Here is an 8,201-nt window from a genome sequence, read left to right as displayed (position 1 = left end):
TTTCAAGCAAAACCGCAAACAAAGTTTTCTTATTTTAATTTATACCACAACCAAAATAAAAACGAAATATTATATTTCTTAATATTTTATCATTCCCCAGGGCATCCGCATTTAAAACAAGTCAAAATATTTGATATTTCAATTGCCAAAAGTTATAAATGAATAAAAATTGAAAAATCTCTGCAAAGTCATTGCTAAATCTTAAAATATTACTTTTAAGTTGTTTTGAAGATGAAAAAAATGCACATTTTTCTTAACATAGATGTAAACCAATAATAAATGAAGATATTTAATGAAAAAGATGAATTTGATGACTAAATATTCTGATTATCATTCGCACGTCATTTATCAACTTGTGACTGATTCTAAATGATTTATGCATGTTTCGCACACCTATTGGCGACGAAGCGACGCGTCCAACTATCGCGTACCTACACATGCGTCGGCAGAAAGACGTCGACGACGCGCCGCCGACGGTAATTTAATTATAATACCGCTCGGCACACATGTAATTAATTATATTTATTGCCCGGATGAGTGGCGCGCGCGCGCCGTAAAAACCGTACCGAAGACGGATCGCAATCTAAAGACCCGCAGTGTCACAGACCATTATATTTATAATCAATATTTTGCCAATATTAATCAATTAATTAATAATAGAGGAAGTAATTTGTATAGTCCCACGGAATGTTTATAGGTATAAATAAACCCATGTGTCAGGCGCCAAGTTGTAAATCACAATAAATATTCTGTTAAATTTTCTTGTGAAAAAATGATTTCAAAAAGTGTTGAAGCTTTAAAAATCTATTCAAATGCTGATTTTTAACTGAATGTTGAGTACTATAAGTCAACCAACAATCGATTGTTGCAATTTGCCACTTTTATTAGCCTCTGAAATGTTTTCTTTGCTGAAATTTGCATATTTTTATTGGTCTACGAGTGGGCACTCAAAGTCATGCATAAAGTGGCGCTAAGAGCACTTAAACTCCAGCTGAGCGAGCCAGAAAGCACACAAAAGTTTGAAACACTTTAAACGAGGTGTTACAAATTGACTGCGACTTTCAAATTAATGGTAATTTTTATTTGCAGAGATGTTTTTGGTGAAATCTCGAACTAGATCTCGATTTTTACCCATTTTAAAATCATTTTTATCTCCAATTTCATGAAATTAATAATTAGGATAAAGTTAAAAGCTAATAATTTCAAATTCGACCTGAAAAACGAAGAAAATGACTTTCTAATCGCTAATAAATTGTGGAAACTTAACTTTCCAGTGCAATAAAAAGGGTTCTAATAATTTTTCTAATGATTTAAACGTTCTACAAGTTCAAAATTCAAAAAAATCATAAATCATGCGTTTTGCGTTTTGAGAAAAGAGTTGTGGCACCACCAGACTGGTAAAATATTTCCGTTCCCGTGAAAACTTTTACCCCAAGGCATCACATCAAACAAAACGTTTCGTTCTGTCTTAAACTTCAAACCGACTGCGGAGAAAAAAATACGTCTGCTAAAACAATACCAGCAACTAGTAATATCAGTAAAAACGTCTTAGAACTTCTTTGAAACGTCTTCGAAGCGTTTCTGAAACGAGTTGAAGTCTTAGTCTTCACACAGGTGAAAGACAGAGAGATGGGCCGCGTCTCCGGCCGAAGGGCCTCGAGAAGGCGCGCAGCGGTCGATTTTGATGTGTGCATCATGTGTCGGTCGCGCGTTGCCGCTCAAAAGACGAGAGGTGTGTTTCGGTGGCGCCGTCCGAGCCGACGCGAACGTCCGTCTCCGCGACCACAGGTACGAGAAGACAAAGGACTCGCTTTCGCCTAGGAGGCGCACACAAAACAAGCGCGCGGCGCTTCGCATTCACGCACACACACAAGCACATCCACCAGTCGCACTTAGGTACTTACTTATTCCTTTTCATGCTCATGTTTATGCACATAGGCATATATTATGAACATAACCTCAAACATATTAATCCTTAAATACACGCAACTCAAATAACTTCAGAAACAAATATCTATAGTGTTTGAGGGTTAATATAGGTATATTTGTCTGTTGCTTCTTGGGCGATGACTACTTATGCACAAATGGTGCAAATTTATATTTTTTTGTTTTACATGAAAAATCAATTTTCGACAAGCTACGACTTAAAATGATCAGCTAAAGATCCAAAAATAAACACGAGTTCATCACGGTTGGTCTTTACAGGGCGCATAGTCAAAGATAATTCAAAATTGATTACTTATTGAACTAAACCAACCTTCCTTGTTGCAAAAGTGCCGATGTAAAGTGTTTTATGTTCACCAAGTATCACTTGCTGATGGCGCATCGTGTGCGTGCGTTACGCGTGTTAAACCAGCGAATACCTTCGAGGTAAAGCAGTAAAATGCGTTAAATAGGATTTGAGGAGCGTGCGAATCTCTGCGAAAGCGCACGGCCACACACAATAGCCAACGGGACGTTGGCGCGATGCTTTTCAATAGGAAATATTTGTCGAATGCGAGGTATGGTCAAAAATGACATATGATGATTTAAAATCTGCAGAAATTTGCAAAACAATGAACTTTTCATGTAGGTAAAATATTAACATGGTGGCAGCCGGCAACACCTCAAACAATATTTTACTTTCAATATTAATTTTTAAAGTTAATATTTGACACTTTGTTTTTAAATTATAAAATAATGAATCAATGATTCTCTTTGACAAATAACTTTAAGCATAAAAGCATAATTTTCCATCATTAAACATAATTTGTACTTATTTACCCACTAATAATTTCAAATGATTTAGAATATTTGATTGTAATATTCCGTTTTTTATTCTTTAATTTCCTTCTTGTTTTCTCTCAGTTCACGTTTGATTAATTCGCTGCAAAATCACACAATCATTAATTTTAAATCACTCACCGCTGCGCTGCAATGCACCGCAATACAGTTCGACATTACCGGCTGCTCGCATTATTTGTAAATTTATGAAAATTTAAGTGAATTTCAATCGATCGTTACGCCACATTATGCGCGCACATACACAGCGCACAGCGCGCGGTGATTAATGAGCGCCGCTTTTTCCTCCTCATCCCATTTTACGTCGCGCATAATCACGTGGGAATATCATTCATAAACTTTGCTGATTTTACAACTTCAAGACGACGCGCAGCGTAGAGTGTTGTCAAGATCGGAGATGATGCGAGATGCAGTGAGTGAGTGCACTTATCTACTCTTCAGTCGCGAACGTCCTCAAGACCACAAGTCACTAGACGAACGTCTTAATCTAGTACATACAATTTTATATTTTACAATTTATTACTTCTTATACAGTGTGTTTCCGCAATAAAATCTATTTAAACGTTATTATATCAATAAATCTAACCAAAAAAATATTTAATAAAATCATCCGCATCATAAACTCATAAAATATCTCATTAATATTTAAAATTTATGAATATTTCAATATTTAACCATCTTGGTACGTGTTTTATCTCGCACGCAAAGAGAAAAATGTGATTTGACTAATTTTTACTAGACGCTAGCCTCTCAGATGACTTTGAGTGCGCTGCGACGATGAGAATCCGATTGGGAATGACGCCGTCGAAAGTCGAAGGTGCGGACAGGTAGTGGTGTTCTCGCTGCGTCTTCGTGTGCCCCGGCTGATAACTGCAGTACAGCGCGCGCGCCAGGTGACAAGTCATGCTGTTTAATGATTTACGACCGCGCGGCGCAGACGATGACTGGACACTACAAGCCCGGTAGCTACTTACTTATCTATTTAATAGAGATGACGCCAGCTTCTCGCACCTTCGAGCAAAAAGAAACGCTCACCACGCAGTTTCATATTTTCGACGTCAAGAATTGCATATTACCATCAACAACAAGAAAAAAATGAAACCGTAAACTATTAAAATGGCGCATAAAACAACATCTAGATATCTGTAACTGCATTCAGCGCCATCTGGTGGTGAATAGTCATTACATTTAAATCTTGAACTTTGCGTATTTCCTGTCTGTGAAGTGAGTCGTAATGAGGATCGCGATCGAAAATCTTTCCTAACGAGATCTAACGAGACGATGCGCGCTCCTGTGTGTGAATTGGTAATGAAGAGCGCACACACAGCATGTGAGCTGATCACATCTTGAAACGGCTTGATCTCTTCGCGTGAACATGTGCGGGTTTCGGTTGGTTTGCATGCGCGCGCGCGAGTGTTATTCTTTTTCGTCATTCTTCTTTTGTGCGGCGAGCAGCAGGTTGTCGAAGAATAGGCGCGAGAATAGAAAAGGTTTACGTTAAGGACGTTTCCTGTTGGCGCCGGCGTATAACAAGCTATTCTAATCACCGGTAACAAGTTGTAACAAGTGCTAACAACGAGTTACAAGCCAAAGAATTGAAATAAAAAGAAAAATTTTCAAATATCTCTATGGTAGGCGCATTGAATGTAGTTCAAGTGCAAAATCCAATTTACGGTTTACGATTGACGATTTACAATTTCGAGCATTGCGCGCAAGTGATTGGTGTTAATGATAGTAATTTTTGATTCCTTTTTTTACGCCTGCACAGTGTAAAAAAAGTCGCGCCTTCATTGATAACTCGTTTTATATCATTTGCTTCTCATTAAAGCTCATTGCTCTATTTTAGCTCGAGTTGGAAATGTTTAAATTTTTTGTTGTTTTTGTTTAGTTTAGAATACTATACGTACGCTGGTGTGTTGTTTGAGAACCATGCACACCTTGAAGTCGTATAATTGCGCATAAAACGCGAAGGGCCCCGCACGAAAGCCTCGCAAAAAAAAACACAGCGTCGAGGGATTAACTCGGCTCGCGGGCTCGCGGATGGAAAGCCAGAATGAGCTGCAAAGCGAGAACATAAAAGGAAATATACGTTCGTATATAACGACCGGTGCATGGTGCACGGCGCGGCGGCACCCCGTTTAGGATGTTCGGCGCCACGGGCGTGCGCTGGTGCCGGTGCCGCGTCACGCGAGCCCCCGAACGCACGAAAACCCGAGAAAAGTGCACCAAGAGGCAACAACACGATGCGAATGCTACGAGTATATCGACGTGTGTAGAATTATTGCGATTGGCGAACGCGCTAACTAAAATGCTATAAAATTCATTTCACAACGCAATGCGACGCCATTTTACAAAATTTTACCAAACATTGCGGTAAACATGAAAAGTAAGTAGTTTTATACCTACATAATAAATACCTTGATTTCACGCGTAATTTTTGCTTTTTCGTTTTAAACTTGACCGAAATATGAAAAATAGTGTATTCGCGTATTGTATTAGAGTTGGCAGGTGTCAATCAGACTGGAAGAGCGTTTGCGACCCTTTGCGGCCTCCTTGCTAGGGGCGGCGCGCGGCGTCGTCTTGGTTCTTCGGCGGTCCTCACGCACAAAACGCTTACCCCGGAGCGGTCGTGGCGTCGCACGTTCCCCATTGTCTGCGTCCGTCATTTTTTGCGCCCCTTTGAACGTGGCCCCGTTTTACCGCAACACGACCACAACAAGGGCATCGTGAGCAAAGTGGTAATTGCGCATTCGGCAACAAGACGACTGCGTAGCAATTTGCAATTTGCACTGGAGACAAGCCAAAAGCGGCACTCGAAAAAAGGAATAGAAATTGTAGTGATAATGATATAATTGATGTATAAATAATAGGTACAGGAACAGGTTGAAAAATATTTTAGGTAAAAATATAGAAAGTAAATTTTAAAAATCAGGGTGGTAAGCAATCATAGGGCTGCGAAAAATAATTATCATCAGTAAAAATATCAAAAATATGACTTATTTGCTAAAACTAAGCAAATTACTAGCAAAAAATCTTTTGCTTCATTTGCTTCCTGTTCAAAATGTTTGTTGGTGGTCCATAGTATTATGACTCAACATACTCATGTGTGGACTTTTACGAACTGCAATTCGCGCGCCGTAAACTCGCATCTTTCGCACTTCTCGACATTCTCCCCGTTCGACGGACTAATTTATTTATCGGTCTGCGCGTCGTGTCGTTAGCGCATTTCGCAATCTTCGCAATACCGCACAACGACGGCGCACACACGCACAGGTAGAGAGCGGAAGGCGTCAACAACCAATCTGACCTACATAAATAATTCTGTCGACTCCACGCCACGCTCGCGCATACTTCACAGAACTTTTGCCCTTTGTCGGCGCGTGATCCACCCATCGCAGGAACGCCATAGACTGTTGAGCCATAGTTGGCGAATTAGTAAAACAGGTAACAAAACTAAACGAGCACTAATGCAATGCAAACAACTTAAGCAAGAAAAAAACGAGCGCGCCGAGTGCCGAAAACCCACTGATTGTCTTCTACCTTTGTGTAACTGTGTGTAAGTGTGTGTGTTTGTCCACGTGTTGCCCGACGTCGGGTTTCATTTGCTTAATAATTTATCATTTCGAAACGATGCTCAAATAAAAACACGATGTAAAAGACACATTAGGAAGACGAATGGAGGGCACACACAGCAAAACACACCGGCGAACAAAAGAAGAAACTCATTCAGAGAGTTCAAGCCTCACCAAGTTAATAAAAAACGAGTGGAATTTGGAAATGAGATATTTGACTGCGTTTTCTTTTCTTTCTACTACTACCACACCGGATTCGTAAATCGAATCCGTTTCCTAAAATGCGACATGCCTTAACATAAAACACCAATAAAACAAAAGCTACCGGTAATTCTCAAACTAAACTTATTTAGAAAGGAAGTCATAATTGCATCTTTACGGCTTTTACGATAACATTACTCAAAAATAAAATATAAAAGTTTTTTACATCAAATTCTAAACTATTGCGCAGCAGATGGCGTTGCGGGCATTCCACAGCAACCATTCCGACACTGTCATATTTAATTCTATATAATTTCCATCAGTGTCCGTAAATTGTGAAGGCAGTAAAAATTCTAAGCACATTTCCGAAAACACGACACATGCGTCTCCTCCCACATCGGTGCACGTATTATTAAAAAATACTTGCCGCGTGGTATTTGCATAAAACGCGAATAAATTTCAATTAAAACCTATCACTCTGAAAATGAAGCAATTACGAAGTGTGAATCGTCGCTAGTTCCAACGCGTCCGGGCATTCTTTTAATTCTTTCATTTGTTTACCCTGTGTTTTATGTTATGTGATGTTGTTCGGTGTAGGAACAGTTGTAATTTATGCAATTTTTAAATTGACTTAAGTCAAATTAAACTGATACGACTTAAATACGGCTATTAAACTCATCAATGTCGAAACGTGAAATTAGAAGTTAAAAAATTTACGAAAATGTCTTAATCCATTTTATACTTAGAGAATTCTATACCGAGTGTTTTGTGCTTTATTTAAGCAGTAAAATAAGTAAGTAAAATTAATACGTATTAATAAGACGACTTGTCGGCAACGGCAAAGAACCAGAAGCGGTTTTGGCGTCGCTGCAACTCGTCCTCGGCGCTTTGTGAGAGCCCATCGCGGCAATTAATAAATTAGTTGCTTTTTCCGAGTGGCGCCAACTTAAATACCTCTTCGACGCACATCATAAGACACAAATACGTGCAAATGCACGAGAAGTAAAAACATAAAATTTACCAAATAATAGATTGTCAAAAATTGCATTTTATGAGATATTTTGCACTAAAAAATTAGATTTTAATAAAAATATCCTAAGACTCGGCTGGTTGAAAAAAGGAGAATTTTGAGAGTTGACAATATCCAAAATGAGTAATATCTAAATATCTTTCTTGCTACTAAGTAAAGAACTTAGTAAAGTCTTAATAAAAAATAACTTATTAAAAAACTAAATATTTTAGAAGCATTCGCACTTTCAGATTCTCTCTAAAAATTTTCGCGATTATTTTTTCCTTTTTTACTCTAAGTTGTGAGAGTTGGCATCGGCATTATTAGAGAAATTAAAGGCAGAAACCCCGCCGCGACGTCCCGCTGCTTTAACGACCCTACTTAGTGTAAACACACGCCGCAAGATCTAGATAGGAAGCACCTTTCCGCGCGCGCTCCCGCCGCTCAAAGCAACCGCCGCCGATCGGTTTTGTTTTAGAACCTTGAGCTTCACCTCCCAAAACTCCCCTGTGTGTGTGGGCATCGCCAAAGATGATCCGGCAAGAGATCACCCAACTCCGATAACTCACTTCCTTCTACAAATGGAGTTACAATATTGTTGGAGTTACAAATTTGAAGACATGAGATGGATCTGATTA

This window comes from Atheta coriaria, unplaced genomic scaffold (assembly GCF_025399875.1).
Source record: "Atheta coriaria isolate IRGN ID8LTWV9N9 unplaced genomic scaffold, Caltech_Dcor_3.1 hic_scaffold_13_pilon, whole genome shotgun sequence".
NCBI classification, from domain to species: Eukaryota; Metazoa; Arthropoda; class Insecta; order Coleoptera; family Staphylinidae; genus Dalotia; species Dalotia coriaria.
The sequence above is the reverse complement of the archived record's forward strand: the minus strand, read 5'-3'. Positions refer to the sequence as shown.